The 19,341-nt window shown below is 39.3% G+C and overlaps 1 pseudogene; it reads right to left on the reverse strand.

Moving 5' to 3' along the window:
- Positions 1-15,775: 15,775 nt before the first annotated feature.
- LOC149176633 (uncharacterized) lies at positions 15,776-17,891 on the reverse strand (annotated as a pseudogene).
- Between the last annotated feature and the right edge of the window lie 1,450 nt (positions 17,892-19,341).

The following is a 19,341-nucleotide window of genomic DNA, read 5'->3' on the forward strand; positions in this document are numbered from 1 at the left end:
TTTTCCTTGTCTATACTTTGACCTGAGAAACTGTATTTTCTGTTTCTGTTTTTGAATTGATGATTGTGGGATTGGGTGAATTTAGTTAATTTTGAGTCAGTTTTTATTTTTCATAGTTTTGGGAAAGGTACGCACCCTATGAGTTAAGCATAGTGCATACCTGTACGCACTTTTTCTTTGTGCACAGAGCGTGGATGCACCTGTGTAAACAGGTTGCCTGCGTACCCTATCAAAAATTTGAAAATTTTTAAATTTTTCTCTTTTTTATCAGTTTAGAATTTGTTTATAGGTTTTAGCCATTGCCCAGACCTGCTTGTTCCCTGTCAAAAAATTTCCTTGGTTTAATTTCATTAGCATTAGGGTTTTAGGTGGAATTCCTAGGAATTTTGCTTGTTGGGTTTGTTTTTCGTTTTTGGTTGTGTAGTGGCTCTGAGCTTAGAAGCCGTAGGGACCTCAGATTACCTTGGTGTCTACCAGTCTTCTTATGAGTCTGACCATTTATGAAAACTCCCCTTGTTGAGGAATCCGCTTTGTGTTTTCTCATTTCAAAATTTCGAAAAACTTGTATTTAAAAGTTTGGATTTTCATTTTTAAAAAAAAAACGAAAGATTGGTTGTTTTTGACTAATTGTGATTCTGCATAAATTAGTCCTTTGCTCACATTTAGCTAAGTAAAACATCCTCAAAAAGACTTTTAGTAGGCTTTGACTTCAAGTAGCTTTTTATAGTTTGTAGCTCTCAAAGTTAGTCATTTTCATTAGTTTTGAGTGTTTTATTTACAAAATATAAAAAAAAAAATCTCTTTTGGAAAAAGTTTGTTTTTGTAGTGATTGGGTGCTTTGAAAAGAAAAGGGAAATTTTTGTGAAATAACTAGATGTCTCGTGTTGAGTGCTTTGGAAAGGAAAAAGCTCTTCTTTAAATTTGTTTAATTGAGAAAGATTTGTGTTTACAAAGTATTTGCATTCTCAAACTCTTTCTTAGTATAGAAGTTCATCGAAGGGAAAAGATTGTTTAGATCATCTTAGGTGCATCTTTTTAGTGATTTCGAGTCGAGTCTTTACACCACGAGTTTCATCTCCACCACCTCTTGACTTAAACAACAACCACTAAAATTAACGCTTAAAGTAAAATTCACCTTGTAACATTTTATTTCTAGGGCTCTGATACACCAACTTAGCTTAGGCTAGTGTCTTGGAGTAGGAGAGTAATGAACTCTCCAAGACAGTAAAAACAAACAAGTAGCTGTATCTTGTGGTAGGAAGAAATCCAATTGTTGCATTTATGCTCTGGGAAAGCTCCTCTTAAAGGAGAAGCACGAGATCGTGTCCGAACCAGTGTGGGAATCAATCCTTCCTCATTGGGAACGACGCCAGATATTCACGTATTAAAAACGGTAAACCTCGGATTAACCATTGTTGAGGAGCCTGGGGTCACCTGTTGGTAAACCTTGGATTATGTCAAGGAGCCTTCAAGGGGATTGAGCTTGCTACTCTGCCCTTGCGTGCGTATCGGATCGTAGACTGTTCCCCCAGGTGTATTTGTCTCAGTTGGTAGCCTTAGTGACCATATTCTTTAGGATTCTTCCTAAGGTGACAGTGGTGGGAAGATCCCACTGTACCTGGAGCAGACGTCGACTAGACTCACTTGGATTTTCTTGGGGGTTCACTTCACTCGAGACGGTTAAGTGGAGGAACTTGGTCCAGTCTATTCATTAAGCAGGTTGCCGGGGTAACTGTTCCAACCGCCATTTCTGTACTGAATTCTGCGACGTTGGATTTCATCACCAACTAGTGTTTTCAGTCCGAAAAGTTACTGTTTGTATGTGTTTGATCTCTAGATTCTTTAGGCGTGTGATTCAAATTTGTTTGGTTCTTTAAAGGCTTTAGGTGGTTTTTATTGAGATTTTACTTTGTTTGCGTGTGAAGTAGTTAAAAGTTTTTAACTGTGGCTGAATTACCAAGAGAGTCCCATAGACTTCGGGGCCAGTCTCCTGAGTTTGTAACCGTGGCTGATTTATTGAGGAAGTCCCGTAGACTTCGGGGCCAACCTCCTGAAGAAGTCCCGAGCCAACTTGAAGGCTTGAAAGTCCTCGTAACTCCTAGTGGTAGTAAAGTTGGGTCACCTGAAGAAGGAGAGTCTTCATTGGTAGTACATCCTCATTACCAAACTCTAGTAACAGGTTATAATCCTGAATCTATTTCGGTTTCCAAACTTGCTAGTAGCTTTTCATCTACTAGTGATATAGGTGAAGAACCTGAGATATCTGAACCTGTTACTCCAACATCGGGGTTTGTCTCTCCAACTTCTAGTGGTCCTAATTCACCTAGGGTAGAAAGAGTAATCACCAAAAATCTTCCTTCTGGTTTGATAGCTATTGAAGAACTTGCTCCGGAAGAAGAAGTAGGCATCCATATCCCTGAAAATCAACCTGTTATTGATCTAAGGGAGCGTGAATCAATTTTTTACAGTCCACCTAGAAGTACTACTTGGTATCTTTCTTTGACTAATTATTTGGAAAACCCAGCGTTAAGTTTTTCACCACCTCGTGCTCCTTATCATCCTAAAGGTTTTTATACTCCCGTAAATATGTCAGGTCAGTCGTCCATGTCTACTCAATTGCCTGAATCTTTTTTGTACGGCGGTCCTTCTGTTCCCTCTCAATATCAGTCACTTTCTGGTACTTTTTCGAGAGCATCTCCTCAACCCATTGAACAAGGGTTATTCACTGGAAGCAATGGTGCAAAGCCGTTGAGCGTAGAAGACATTCTTATGATGTCAGGTTCTATTCCCAATTCTCAATCTCAAGGTGGCCAGTTACCGCCTGGGGGGCAACCTCAAGGACAGTACGTACCTACGGTACAATACGTTCCTCAGGGTCAACTCCAGACTCAATATGTACCCCAAGGTCAACCCCAGTATCAATTTATACCTCAAGGTCAACCCCAGTATCAGTACGTGCCTCAGGGGTATCTACCCCAAGGTCAGTACTCGAACCAAGGTTTCCAACCACCCCAAGGTCAATCTTATGTTCAAGGAACGGGAAATGTACCTTTCAATTATCAATCCTACCCTCAACCCGGTTATGGTCCTCAATATTCTCAACCTGTTATGGGTCAGTACCCCGGAATGAACATAGTGTGGGATCCATCGCAAACTCAATAGGTGTTGCAGCCAAGTGTACAGTTGTCATCTCAAACTGGACAACCCTTAGTTTCTGGTTCACTCCAGCAACCAGTCCAGTCTAACATTCAAACTTCTGTACCTTCAGTAGTTTCTCAGTCTGGGCCTACTGCGCCTCGTCCTCCATCTCAAACGACTGCTGCAACTGCCGCAACATCTATTCAATCTACCCCACCTACTTCTGGAGTATCGACAGCTCCGGTTTCTACTGTTCCTGTATCTACTCCTCAGACATCTTTACCACTGTCTGGATCCACGATTCAAACTACGGTTCAGATGCCTGTAGGACAACCTGGTTTAAGTACGGTTGTCACAAGTCAACCTCAATTCACCTATCAACTGTACCAGGGACAGTACCAATTCGGTCCTGCTGTCCAGCAGCCAGTTTATCAGTATCAACCGTATCCTGGGTACACTTATCAACAATCTCAACAACCCTGTACGGTCCGGTTAATCCTGGTTTTCCGGGAGGATACAATATCCCGAACGCGATTCCTATTCCTAGTTATCCTGGATATCCTCCTCCTGGGGCTGGTCTCATGACCCAGAGTTTTAGGGATCCTAATCGGTAGTTACCGTTTATCGCAACTTTGGACTTACCTAATTTGTCGCGCCTAATGAACGATCCAATTAATTATCTTCCGTTTGGGCCGCCAATGCCGAATAAGTTGCCCAGTGACATTCCCAAGTTCGAAGGTAAATCTGGAGAGGACCCGTCGAACCATGTGATGACTTACCACCTCTGGTGTGCATCTAACTCCATCACAGATGATTCGATCCGTCTTAGACTTTTCCAGCGCACTCTAATTGGTCTCGCGGCCAAGTGGTACATTGAGTTATCGCGAGGCACTTTTTATATTTTTAGTCAGTTAGCTACCTCGTTTTTAACTCATTTTCAGTTTCCAGTCAGATATGACAATGGCACGGAATTGTTAACTTTGCTAAAACAATCGACATCCACGTACATTTCAGATCATATTCATGAGTGGAGACGTCGACGACGTTTAGTGAAGGTATTTATTCCGGATCAAATCTTGGCTGAGTGGTTTGTAAAATATTTGTTGCCAAGGATCACTGAAGATGTTGCTAAAGCCGGAGTTGTTACTGAGGAGCAAGTGATTGCTCAAGCACAGTACCTTGACTTGGTCTATACTCAGTCAGGTACGTTACACGAAAAGATCCCTGATCTTCCCAAGTCAAATAAAATCACTGCAGCTCCTTCGGGATCTCATGCCGCTGACGGTATGATTGGTATGGTTAACACTAAAAGTAAGAAGAAGTCTTCCAAGAATTCTTCTCCTATCATAACCTTGCCTGATTCCCCGACAGGAGATTCTTCTGCAGAGGTTTTTGCCGATATTCACTTTGTAGAGTCCTCTACAGCTAAATCAAAATCCGGTGGGAAGAAGAAAGGAAAGAAGAAGAATAAAACAGACAAAAGTTCAAAAGAGAAATTTGAAAAAGCGGAATCCAATGATGAAAAGCGCAAACCTCGTTATCCATGTCTCATTTGTGACGAAGAACATTTTACAAGAGACTACCCTCATCGAGCAGAGGTTGCGAAGATCGTCAAAGGTTCCCAAACTCCTGTTGTTTTGAAGGATCCATTTCTAAGTCAAGATAGCAAGATGATAGGTTCTTCCTCGAGTGCCAATGAAGAACCCATATTGATGATGTCCCATGTAAGGATTGCGACTGGATGACAAGATTATGGTAGTAAAAGTCCTGTTGATGGTAAAGAAGTAGAATATTCTCATTCTAATCCATCAACCTCAGCTCCCGGTTCCGATCCACTACAGATCGAGAAACCTAATCTAGACTTAGTAATCAAACCGCCTGCCAACGGTATACTTCGAAAGTCAGCTTTCAATCCACATGCGAGAGCGGCTCAGAATTATAACATTGTTGAGGATTTAGCTGTTTCACCCTCAGCAATGTCGGCTTTGGAAGTGCTGCAATCATGCCCAGCACAGTGTAAATTACTTTTGTCGGCTATAGGAGCTGTTGATGTTCAGGACCCGAACCTAATAATCTTTGATCTAGAAAATAGTACACCGCGTTTGCCTCATCAAATGGCTTTCTAGATCCTAGTGATAGTCAAAAACAGGCCTATTCATCGGACTGTAATTGATGAGGGAGCCTCAACGTGTATTATGTCGATACAGTGTTAGAGATCGCTTGGTTCTCCTTCACTAAATCAATCCCCGACAATTCTTAAGGCCTTTGATGGCCGTGGGTTTCATCCTTTTGGCATTCTACAGGATTTGCCTATAGGGGTTGAAGGAAAAGCCGTTAGTCTAGATGTGGAGGTGGTTGATGCCCCTCTAGACTACAACCTTCTCTTGGGTCGAAGTTGGTCTTACGCTATGACAGCGGTCGTTTCATCGGTCTTTCGAGTAATAAAGTTTCCACATAATGGAAAGATCGTAACAATATACCAACTGGCTTACTTTTCATCCGAGCCAGCCTCCTCGGAGAGTATTCAGCATGTCGGTAAATCAACTATCCCATACAAGGATGTTGGAGTAGGATTAGTTAAAGATGTCGGTTTACTGGGAACTTTTCCTTTTCGTCCAATCAACGCATCATCTTCATTTGCAACCATTCATATGATTACATCAGACACCATTTCTTATGATGATCCTTGGATCGTTCCTTCTGAATCTGAAATAGACTCATTTGGTAATTCCATGCCTTTGAGTCCATATGAAATTGCCTATGAAGCTGTGCAGTCTTTTGCCGACCCGTGTTCAACCGAAAATGACTTAATGAATGTGGTCCATGAGGAATCACTTTTCACATCAACCTCGGATTTAACTACGTTTTCTGAACTTGTTCACTCTGATGAGCAAATTCGTGAAATCCTATGTGTAGATGATTTACCATGGGAAGATCTCCATCACAGATCTTTGTTTTTACCTGAGGATGATCATTTTGAAAATGATTTCTCATCAATCTTTACGACTGAATATGTCAAGGAACCTCAGAATCCAATGAAACATCCCGATTCGGAGTTAAATTTGGGAAACATCTCTCGAACTATCCCCATTGACATTTCGGTTAAGCTCGGAATTGTTGAGAACATTCATATAGGTGCCTCATGTACAGATGACGAAATTCAATTATATAAGGCCCTATTTCAAGAATTCCGCGACGTGTTTGCCTGGTCCTATGAGGAAATGCCAGGAATTGATCCCGCGATTGTTGTTCATGAGATCAAGACTTACCCGGACGCTAAACCCATCTGGCAACGTTTGCGTCAGATTCACCCACGAAAAGCTGCTGCAATTAAAGCAGAAGTTGAGAAACTGTTGAAAGCAGGTTTCATTTATCCAATCCCGTTAACGGATTGGGTATCGAATATTGTTCCGGTTAACAAAAAACAGGGGACAATAAGAATATGCATCGACTATAGGGATATTAATCGAGCCTGTCCAAAGGACAACTACCCAACTCCCTATATTGATCAAATCATTGATGATTGTGCCGGCAGCAAAATATTTTCCTTTATGGATGGTTTTTCCGGATACAATCAAATCAATATTCTACCTGCCGATCAACCAAAAACGGCTTTCATTTGTCCATGGGGGACATTTGCTTATTGCAAATTACCTTTTGGGCTTAAGAATGTCAGAGCAACTTTTCAAAGGGAGATGTCTTATGCGTTTCATGACATCAAGCACATTGTGCAACCCTACCTCGATGACTTGTCGGCTCATTCATTACATCGAGCTGATCACCTCGTCCATTTACGAGCAATCTTTATGAGGTGTAGGCATTATCGTATTCGGTTGAACCCACACAAATGTGTCTTCTGTATAGAAACGGGTCGATTGCTGGGATTTGTAGTTTCGAAAGCCGGCATTCGCGTTGATCCCTTGAAGGTCGAAGCTATTATCAATTTGCTTCCTCCTTCGAGTCTTCGCCAACTCCAAAGTTTGCAGGGGAAAGAAAACTTTTTACGACGATTCATTCCTAACTACGATGAGGTTACAAAGGGTTTTACACGGTTGTTGAAACAAAATACTCAATTCTCTTGGGATGAGATAGCTCAGAAATCTTTTGATGCACTCAAACACGCGTTGACCCATGCACTGTTGTTGCATCCTCCCAACTACAACCAGGATTACTTCTTGTATCTCGCCGCCTCCCATTCCACCATTGGAATGGTCTTAGTTCAAGAAGATGAATTCGGAACGGAACATGTGATATATTACCTTAGTCGAACGTTAAATCCAACTGAGCTAAAATACTCACATGTGGAGAAATTGGCATTGGCAGCCGTTCAAGCTGTCCAACGTTTTCGTCACTACATTTTACTACGTAAAACTACGGTAATTTCAGATTGCAACCCTATGATCTACATTTTGACCAAACAATTGCTAGGGGGCAAGTACTCTAAATGGATCGTTATCCTACAGGAGTTCGACTTGGAGTTTGAGAAATATAAGTCTAAGATATCTTTAGTTTTTGCAGAATTAATGTGTGACTTCCCGCGTGCTCACACGGAAACTGTGGCAGAGGAGCCCATTGCGGACGAATCTTTGTTTCTAATCAGAACTTTAGATCCGTGGTATGGGGATATCATCATCTATCTCTAGACCCAATCCTTTCGTCCAGAAATTTCAAGGTCGGAACGTCGGAAAATTCGATTCCAGTCCCAACAATTCAAAATTATTGGAGATACTCTTTATCACCGTGGGGCGGACTCTATTTTTCGACGTTGCTTAAATCATGAAGAGGCTGAGAGGGTTCTAAATGACTGTCACTCTGGAGCGTGTGGAGGTCATATGTCTGGGTATGCCACAGCCCAAAAGATATTGCGCGCTGGCTATTTCTGGCCGTCCTTGTTTAAAGATTGTATTACGGCGGTCCGAAAATGCCACAACTGCCAAATTTTTGATCGTAAGATGCACGCTCCACCTACTCCTCTCCACCCTATAATTGTCGTTGGTCCTTTTGCCAAATGGGGTATCGATTTTATTACATGTAACCCTCACTCGGCCGGGGGGCATGCGTATATCATCCTTGCGGTAGATTATTTTACTAAGTGGGTCGAGGCGATGCCTACATTCGAGGCAGACGGCAAGACAGCTGCAATTTTCATGTTCAATCATATAATTGCTAGGTTTGGTGTCCCACAAGCAATAATCACTGATCATGGGCATCATTTTCGAAACGTTATGATGAGTGAACTTACAGGCCAGCTTGGTTTACGTCACGATAGTTCAACTCCTTGTTATCCACAAGCGAATGGTCTGGTTGAATCCATCAACAAAGTTTTAGTTATCATGATCCGACGAATCATTGGGATTCATTGGTCGAATTGGCACAACATGCTATTTTCAGCGCTTTGGGCGTACCGAACTTCAGTGAAAACATCAACAGGGTTCACTCCTTTCCAACTAGTCTATGGTTTGGAAGCTGTGTTACCCATTGAGTGCGAAATCCCATCACTGCAAATGGCCATCGAGTTACTTCCAGCTACTTCCAAAGAGGAAAAGCATTTGTTATACTTAGCTCAATTAGATGAGAATCGACGTGATGCTGCATTGGCGATCGAGACTCACGCAAAATGTATGAAAGCTCAGTATGATCAGAATGTGACCCCTCGAAATTTTTCGGAAGGAGACCTAGTGTTATTGTATGATCAAGCTAATGATAAATTAGGCGCTGGGAAATTCGTTCCTATGTGGCATGGTCCCTATATTGTTAAGCGAAAGCTAGCAAAAGGGGCCTATGAATTGGTAGACTTTGATGGGGACTCTTTGGGTAAACCCAGAAATGGCCTTTACTTGAAGAGGTACTATGCTTAAAAGTTGGGGTATGGAGATTTTTTTAGTTAGGATAGTTTTTCTTTCTAGCTGGTGTGTTTTAGTTTTTAAAAAAAAGTGTGCTTAGCTTAGAGAGTGTTTTTCCGTAATTATTCCTGCTTATCTTGGTTTTACTCTTGATATTGCAGATGTCGATGCCTCTCCAAACATACATTGGATTTGCTGATGGTGCTTGTCGTAATACACGGAACATCTCTTCCGCAGCTTGGGTTATCTATTCGCCCTCTGACGAGTTAGTTTCTATGCATGGGGTAAGCCTCAGTCAAACAAAAAACAACATTGCAGAGTACAGTGCAGTGATTGAGTTATTGTCTGAATCTATTTCATTTGGGATTAGGAGTTTGATAGTGAGGTTAGATTCTGAACTTGTTGTGTTACAGCTTAATAGAGTGTATGCCATTAGAAATCCAGTGTTATTAAGATTAGTTTTGAGAGTGCGTCTCTTGGAACGTGAGTTTGATTATATTGAATATCAGCATATTCCAAGGTCTTTAAATACATTAGCAGATGCAATTGCTTCTCGAATGTTAAATAGACATTTGCAATAATCATACATGTAAATTTAAAACCATTCCATAACATGATTTACAAGATAAGCCGTTAATAGTGATATATATATAGGAGTGTGTCAAAAAAAAAATACATCGTCTTCGATCATAGGTTGAAAAACACCTTATGATCGGCAAAAATGATAAGTACAAAAACAAAAATGTCACATGTGCCCACAAAAGGCGATCATCCTATCACTGGTGATGATCTCTATAAGAAACCACTGCCCGGGCCACCTTGCAAAGGAACCTCCTAAAAGGTCCCGGGACTCCAATCACATAGCGCTGAAGTCGACGAGGAATGTCGTCTATAGTGGTCTCAGGAATATCCCCTATCAAGCGCTCAAGATGACCCTCCAACTTGGCCAAAACCTCTGCTGATTCGTCCTGTGGGGCTGGCGCGGGTGCAACTAGTTTCCTCCTCTGAAAAGGCCGGAGAGCAGCTGGTCGCTGTGGACCCACATCTGCATTTGAAATTTTTACTATCAGTTTTGAGATGATGGAAAAATAAAAAAAAATAAAAATAGGAAAAGTTGAAAATGATTTTACCTGACTCGTCCCACCGCTCTCCTGGTGGAAGAGCCATGTCTGGGTCACCACGGAAATCTATCCCAGCGTAAGGGAAGTCCTGAATGGAAAAGACCTGACTTTCCAGCCATTGGAAATACTCAAGTTTGAACCGAGCAACTTCTGTCCTCTCGTCTGGGTGACGGGCCATGACTGTGACCCATCGCATTAGTTTGGGCTCTCGAGGAAGCCCATCTCCAATAGTAAGGTGATGTGGGATCAGCATAGGAACTCTCTCCAGGCGAAAATTCACGACGAAAGCCCCATAACCAAAGGTCTTTAGTCATCTGCTCTTGGCCCTGGTCAGTTGGCCTTTCACATTGGCCAGCACAGCATTGCACCAGTTGAAGATGGTGCCTCGAAAGCAATCAACTGCCATACGCATCTAGGATCCGGTGGCAATATGTAATGCGACAGCTCCACAAAGTCTGGTGACAGTAAACGCAATCACCATGAGCTCAGGACGGGATATGGTCTTTATGTCTATCCCTTTGTCTTTAGCCTGGCTGTTGTAGTACTCTAGCTGGAGGCTATCGACAGACTGGCCACCTGGCCTAGTCCCATATAGAGTCAAGACTTCGCCTCTCTTAGGCAAACCAGTCAAGAAATAAATGTCCGCCAGCTCGATTTCGAGCAGGTGCCCCCAATGAAAAAACACTGGTCCTGTATGCTCCATCTGTCAACCAGCCACTGTAAGAAATCCACCTAAACCCTCATGCCAGGAATGGTCCAGAATTTGTACAGTCCGCATGCCCTCAAAGCATCAAGTGAAGGCTGATGATTCCATGCGGCAATATCCACGTCCTCATGCTCTCGTTCACGCCAATCTAGCATGATATACTCTCTGCATCAAGTATAAACATTAATTAAATTGCTAGAAAACATTTTGATTGGTCCATTTTTGAGAAATTTTGGGTTCAAAACCCTTGCGGCGAGGTACGCACCCTCTGAGTTAGACACAGTGCGTGGGTCCGCACTTTGTCTACATGGAAGGTGCGGACCCCGAGCTTTTTCCCAATGGAGAAAAAGTCGGGGTCTGCGAGTCCGCAATGGTAAATCTGCGGACCCCCGCGCGCGGGTTTTGCACCTAAAAACCCTCCCAAAAAATGAAATGAAGGACTAAATAAAAAAACTAAATGATTGAAAATGAAGAGTAGGATGATGTGGATTACCTGGAGAAGACGGCGCTCAATTCCGATGGTTGAATTTTCCACAATCTTCACAGGAAGTTTTCTAAGCAAAAGCACTATTTTCTCACCCAAACTCGAACGGTAAAAATGAATTGACAAAGGCCCTTTTTATAAGTTTTTTGAGTAAATAAATCGTAAATTTGTTTATGTTTCACTTTGAAAAGGTATTTTGAACGCTTTTATCCATTTCAAACAAGTATGAGTAATGTTTGTGTTTTTGTGCAGAATAAAGGATTATTCAGGCGAAATCTATCATTTTCAACGAAAAAACAAGTAGAGTCATCTTTAAGCTCTTTTCTAACTCCTAAAATATGAAAAGATTGCCGAGTGTTTCTTTTACACTCGTTAAAACAGAATTAAAAGACGGTCCACTTACAGCTCTTTTCCAACCGTAAAAATACGAAAAGATTGCTGGATTTTTGTCGTTTCAAATTCGATATTGGTTATAAAACGACGTGTCATTGATCGCTTTTTTACTTTTTCGGATCAATGAAACTAATAACGAAAAGTACTCCTTGGTCGTAAAAGATCAAGCGGTTCTCTCAAGTATTATTTTATACTTTTTCGGGCTTGGGAGACACAAATTTACGAAAAAGGTCAACCCTGGAGTCTTCTTAAGTTTTTTCAGACTCTCTAAAATTGAAAAATGCTGAGTTTCTCCTATACTGGACTCGTTAAAATTTCACAGTAAAGGACCTGTTCAATTACAAACAGGAATGAACAACTCCTTCTTAGGGTTCGAATTTAAACTAAGTTGGACTCATCCGAAGGATGAGCTTATAATCAAGCAAATGTTATCCTCCTCAAGCTTGTCAAAAATAAAGAGGTACTTGCCAGAAATGGTGGGGGAAAAGAAAGGAAAATGAGCCTATTTGTCATACTTTGTAACCACTCTTGAACACGACACTTTCATTCACCTAGGTTGGGAAATCGTTTGCCTAACAGTTGATCAAACCACATTGAAAGTCTTCAGCTGGTGTCTGGGTATTAACTTTGGGTCAATTGTCACCAAGCCATCTGTCATGTTGTTATGTGTTCAAGAGGTCACTGCCAATAAGCCATTCATATGTAAAAATATCTGTCATCCATCTTGACCATCCCTGAGTCAGTCCTTGCAACTAAATTTCTTCAACTTGATCTATGATTTCATGTTGTGGGCTTGCCTACGACGGATCGCTTTCTATAGACATCAACTCATTATCTAGAAAGATGATCTAGGAATCGTCAGTACCTTGAGATCTGCATGCCTCAATGGTAGGTTTCTCGCCTTTGACGACAGTTTACATCATTGACTTTCGATCGAAGGATCCCGTGATATGTTCGACATCAACACATTTACTCACATCTCATGGATTGTACTGGGTACTTTGAGAGCCATTGACGTCACTGGTGGTTTCTCTCACACTTGTTAACAGTTTACATCATTGACTGGTAATCAAGTGGTTTCTACCATGTTTGACATCAACACATTTATTCACATGGATAGAATCATACTTTTTCGGGAAGTAGAAATGAAGACCCTGGATCTAGTTTCTACCATCCAGGCTGCGAGGAATTTTGTATTCATTGTATTATGGACTATTCATAAACACATGGCTGCATCCATACTGTGTTCACATGAGTCCATACTTGTGATGTTTTACAAGATCATTCCTATATCAGAGCAGTAGATAGTTTTCTAGTTAGTTTTGATCTGAGTATTGGAATGCCTACCTCAGCGATGATATGATCTCATATATATATCTTGCATTGAATGTTTTTACAGGTTTCGACCGGGCTCTCCACAAGATGATCCTCAAAATGATAAAGTACTTCACTCTTCCTATATGATAAATGAAATCCTCATCTACTACAGACTTCGCACTTTAGGGGGCAATCTGTTACACTAAAATATCGTCACCATGATTATTTGCAATCAATATGGGTCTATCATCACTTGTACTGTCCTCCTAAGCAAGTCTAAGACCTCAGCCCTTCAAATCAAGCTTTGGAAGTGGGAGAAAGACATTAAAAATCAATGTAACTCTGGTTCTGCACTTTCTCTCATGGTCACCTGCGGTCCCGCACCTTCTGTGTACAAAAGCTGCATACCTACCCGCTCTGTCCCTAACGGTGTAGGTGCGGACCCCTGTGAAAGTCAAAAGGCGCAAGTTTTATCTTAAAAAACTCACTTTGGGTTAATTCTAGAGTTTTATAGAAGGAATTTTGACATGGATTGTTTGCTCTGAGGTGGTTCATGCATCCCAAAAGAGAAGGAGCTAATCCCTTGACTAAAGGAGCTATCCCTTTGAAGGAGGGCTTTATCCCTTTGAAGGAGGACCTAGTAACTTCCCTCCATTGCACTATAAATACAGGCATTGGGGTGAGGACTAGGGAGGTTAGAAGCTGAACATTTTGAGGGTAAATGCTGGTGAAATTAAGACTCTTTGGTTGAGCTTGAGAGGAGAGATCACATACCTCTTGGTTCCATTGGAGAGTGAGTGAAACTTGTCAAAGTAGAGGAGACATCTTGTTGGACGTTGGGAGGAGCTTGTACAGCGTCAAGGCAAAGGTTGTAAAGTTCTTCTTCTTTTGAATTAATACAATCAAACTCATTTTTCTCAACAAGTATCTAATGTTATTTGTTTCATGGAATCCTTGACTTTCATGTTAAATATGTTTTATGCAATTGGTTTTTCAGGTGCTATTTAATTTGTTTGCCTTGTTTGTGTTTGCAGATTCGCGAAAAGGAGCTCATTTGGATCAAAGGAGTGAGGGCATCCACAAGCTTGCATTGGACCAAAGGTAGGCCCTAAAAACACTTGTTTGCTATTGTTTATTGAAGCATATTTAGAAAAGATAGTGTCTGGTTGGTTTGCTTGTCATTAGGTCTTCTTTAGATTCTAGGAAGGTTTATCTTGTCCGCAAGATCAACTCATTCTGCGCGACAATATGCTCACCCAAAGACAGAGAGATTAGTAGCCATTTTGTTGAACACCAAGATTATGAATCCTGGGACGGAGTAACATCACAATGGGTTTCTTTTGATATTCTTGCAAAAGTTTGTTTGAGCTTCTATTCTAGTCACAATCATCATTTTCAGCAACACCTGCATCATCCTGCTCAACCATCGTCTCGGTCTAGAATTTTTCCCCTAATTAGGTCTATTTTTCTGTAGAGGAATATATTGGGCTCTCTTTATGATTCACCTTCATCCTCCTCTATCTCAAGCGAAGCTATTGCATCTATTCACTCTCCTATTGGTGACTGTGTTGGGAGCTCTTTGAATGAGCCATTGCCATTAGCACTGTCTAGGGAAGTTATTGTAGCAAATATAGTTGGTGCCAAATATTAGGTGTCCATTGACTCTTTTACACCATTGATTAGCCTCTTTATAGTCATTGGTAGCTATTTGGGTGTATTTGATATGCCTTTTAGGTATAATTATTTACTTGACAGACTGATAAGATGCAATTAATGTGACATGCATCCAATGCCTCTTTATATGCCATTTTTGGAATTAGTGTCTGCTGGACTGATAAGATGAATCACAAAGATTTTTACCATTAGAGAGATATTAATTCAAGACATTAATAAGTATAGATTCTTCAAACTAGCGGTATCTTCTAGTAAAGATGAAATATATTCTCATAAAAATAAATCAGAGTGAACTCTGGAAAATATTGATAAATAAATCAAAATGGAAAATTTCATTTTTTTTTGTAGTTAGTTGTTATATTTAATTCTAACATAACCCAAGGAGTTAGCTCAATGGGTTGTTTCTAACGATTTTAGTCAATAGCTAGTTCCATTCCGGTAGACAACTCCTTTGAGTCCCATTGGGTTAGGTGCAATAGTCTATGTGGGTGGTTTTACTGGGAATTCCATCCAGTAATGGTCTGCTCCTTTAATTTGGACTCAAGAGATGCAATTATTGTTTCTTGATCATCCCTACAACGTTTATGTTCCTTCAATTCTACCTCTAAATTTCTCAAATTTTCTTGTAATGTCTAAGCTATTTATCAAGTTAGAATTTTTCCTGGTAAGATTCTTGTAAAGTAGCCTCTAACTTTGTCTTCTCTACTCTGGAACTATATACGGCTATTTCAGTTGGATCTAAGGTTGTTTTAGTATCTTCTAGGCTAGCTTTCAGATGCTCATACTCATGATCCTTTTCAGTAAGTTTATTATTTTCATTCATAAGGGTTTGAACTTTAATTTGTAACGTCGCTAACTTCAGAGACAACTATTCACTCTCACTCCTATAATTAAGTTCATTCTTCACTTGTTTCTCAATCTCATGCAACATGTTTTGTAGCTTTGATGATAATGCTTCACTCTCTTTCTTTGAGAGACCTAACTGGTTCATAAGTTCTTGTAGATTGTCTTGATATTGCTTTTTCATAGATGCAATCTCTTCTTCAGCATTTCTCAGTGATTCTTACAAATTGGTTTTCTGTAGGTGGAATTCAAAACATTATTTAAGTGCTTGTGTTGCTATTTTCTCAACAGCATCGAATGTTGATGATGTATGTTGAGAAAGCCTCTTAAATTCTTCCCGAAGTCATTCTGTTTTAGTAGAATTATTCCATCGAGTCATTCTTAGTGCTTCTTATTCCATTTTGGCACTTTGTTCCCATTCCCTTTTAGATTGCAACAATGCATCCAAATTTATTGCAAACTTTGTTGTCTTTCTATCTATCTCCTGTTGTAATTGTTCAAACATACTCTCTAGGATACTTGTGGTTGAAAACAAAGTTTCATGCTCATCTCTGAGATTTTATAATTCTTCTTATAGTTGTTCCTCCGATTTTTTATATGAACACTTCTCATTCTCCTATTTTAGTGCTTCAAATTCATTCTCTAATTGATCCATCTCTTTTACCAAATAGTCCAATGATTTTTTGTAGTCTTCAACCTCTCTAAAGAGTTCAATAATATTTGCCTCTAATTAAAGGGTTTATGCAAGCTTCCTATCCATTCTCATCGATTCCTCTCTTCTTTGTTTTTTCGTTTATTTAGATCCACTTTTTTCTTCATCATGATTTAGTTGTATCAAGCTCACAAATTCTCTTAAGAAGTTGATCATTTTTCTCTAGTAGATGTAGTAGTGTGCTACCATTCTTTCTGTGATCACCCTCTACCTCATAAGTTTTCTTATCTAAGATTTCTTTTATTCTATTTTCAGACTCGTATTTCCTGAGTATAATGACATTTCTTCCATTAGACCCCCAATCCATTCTCGTGCTATCTTTTCAGCTTCTTGGCTTGCATTGAGGCAATTTTGCAACTCAAGGCTTTCTGCCTCCAAAGCTTCAAGTTTTTCTTCCATATGTTGTTCAGTTTTTGTAAGTTCCTAGGCTTACTCATCAACCATTTCAACTTGAGATTCTAAGTAGGCAATGTCAATATTATATATCCTAATTTCCTCCTCTAATTTCTTGTTCATGCTTTCCAATTCAACTTGTACTTCATCAAGATGAAAAAGCTTATCCTTAAAGGCTTGTATACCACATATAGCTTCTTGTCTTGCATGGAGGAAATTTTGTAACTCAAGGTTTTCTGCCTCCAAAGTTTCAAGTTTTTCTTTTAGATGCTGGTTATTTTGTGTGAGTTCCTGGGCTTCCTCATCGACCACTGCAAGTTGAGATTCTAAGTTTGAAATGTCAAGCTTATATATCCCAATTTCCTGCTCTAATTTCTTGTTCATGTTTTCCAATTCAACCTGTACTTCATCAAGATACAAAATCTTATCCTACAAAGCCTGTATATCACATATATCATTTTTCTTTAACGGGTGGTTGTATTCCAACCTTTCATCCTCTTTCAAGTCAAGAGTAAGGTTTTTGACATTTTGTTTTTCGGCTTTTAGATTATCTTCACTTGTTCAGACAGGATGGATTTTCTTCGATGAATTATGCATACCATATTCAAACTTAGCTATTCTTTTGTTTCTTGTATCAATTTCAATCAATCTTCTACTTTATTTTTCAGCCTCTTAAAAATCTGCCTCTAAAGTCTCCATGTCACCTCCCAGGAATTGGAAGCATCTTCCACTATTACTATGGATAATTTTTGTTAGTAATCTCTCTAAATTTTTGCTTTGAAGATGATAGTTTTTGTAGCCACTCCATTTGAATATCCTCAAATTTCCTTCCTTTATTATCTTCACTAGATTTTAAAACATCAGAGGATCTGCTAGAGATCTCCTCAATCTTTTTACTTTTCTTCTGTAATAACACTTCTAAATCTTGAACTTCTAGAAGAAGTTCAGAATTTGATTCTTGAGTCTTCTATAGCTGCAGATTGAGATTTATATTAACCTGTTTCTCATAGTCTATCTCTTGATAGAGCTCATCTATGATAAGCTTAGCATTACCCCCCTCATTTGATGCTTTATTTTCAGCTTTAAGATTTTGATTACCTTCTCCTAAACCCTTGAGTTGTTCAACTTCTAGTTTCATGTTATCTTGCTCTACTCTAAGAGAGCAAAATTCCCTTGCAAATTATTGTCCTTGTTTAGTCTCCTTTGTGAGTTGTTTCCAATTCCATGGATAACTCTTCTGCCTATCTGTCCAATGATGAAACATCATTCTAGAGTTTCTCAATGATTGTTTCAGAAGCTTGTAGCTTTGCTTTCAGCCTTTCATTTTCTTCGTATATATTTTCTTTATTAATTTCCATGAAGTAATCTGAATTCCACCTCCACCTACACCTCCTTTCATCCCTCCACATCTACCTCCACCTGTCAAGTCTGCACCTACCCCTGCACCTTCGAACCATGGTAAGCATCTGAAATCATTTTAGAATCCTTAAATTCTCTTTTTGAGAAGGTAATTTTTTAAAAGTATATGTTATCTCAATTACAAATTCCATTTTCTTTTTAAGTATTCTTTGAAACATAATTGATTTTCATTAGTATTCTTTGAAACAGAATTGTCACGAGAATTGTGACTCGTAAGTTTGTATTATCACTCTGCAACATACTCAAAGAGAGGGATTTATATAGGAACATTTTCAGTATTATTGACATTAATCATTAAATAATAGGCTTGGTCTTGGTCTTTCCTTTTCATCACTCGATATGGGCAAGAACGACTTTACAATTTTATAGAGATGGTTCTTACCAAAAAACCAGAGTAAATCTTTCTTAGGATACACATTTATCAAACCATATGATACATATCTGTTAAACCTTAACACAGATAAAATATTCAACTGTAAATCTATCAATTCTGGAAAAAACTATTTAGAATAAATATAGTTTTAAATTTTGGACAGGGAATTTATGTGAGCAAGCGCAAATTTTGAAATATTTGAAAACTTTCAATTACACCATCAAATTTTCAAAAATTCCTTTTTCTTGATACAAATTCTAAAATATGTCGAGAATGTTTAGTACACCATAGGAGTTAAACTTCCTCCAAATAGTTCTACGAGCATCATGGCTAGCTAAGACTTGGTTGCCATAGGAGCTAGAATAATGCTACAATAATCTTCCCCATAGGAGCTGTCTAAAATGGAATTTGGTCATAGTTGCCAATTTTAACAGGTATTTACATGGTTGAAACAATTTCAATATGCACAGATGTTTGGCCTATCTAACTTAATAACGGGCATTTTTAGAAAATAATCTGAAATTCTGGTTACAAATCATGTTAAGATTGTGAATTAAAAATAGTTGTACAATGTTTTTCCAAGTTTTGGTGCAACAATAAATCAGCTCCCAAATTTGTTTTAGTAATATGTTTTATTTCTAGTTTCAGTTCCATTTGAGGAATCCACTGATAGTACATTTTGAGTCAAGTTGTTTCATCCAAATAGTAATATTTCTTCATGTTTTTTGGAGATTTGAATTGAAATTTCATACCTTGCTTCCTTTCTCTTTGTTTTATAATAACCAATATTTTTGTGGAATTTTACTTTCTTTTTCATTTATTTGTGTGCAAAAACAGATGGAGTTGTTTTATAATATTGCTACCTGTGAAGAGAGTTCTATCATTGGTGTGGTCAAGTGTGGAGAAGGTTGTACATTTTCTGAAA

This window comes from Pinus tabuliformis, chromosome 4_1, assembly GCF_031772625.1.
Source record: "Pinus tabuliformis cultivar Carrire ecotype Pingquan chromosome 4_1, CPIR1, whole genome shotgun sequence".
Taxonomy (NCBI): Eukaryota; Viridiplantae; Streptophyta; class Pinopsida; order Pinales; family Pinaceae; genus Pinus; species Pinus tabuliformis.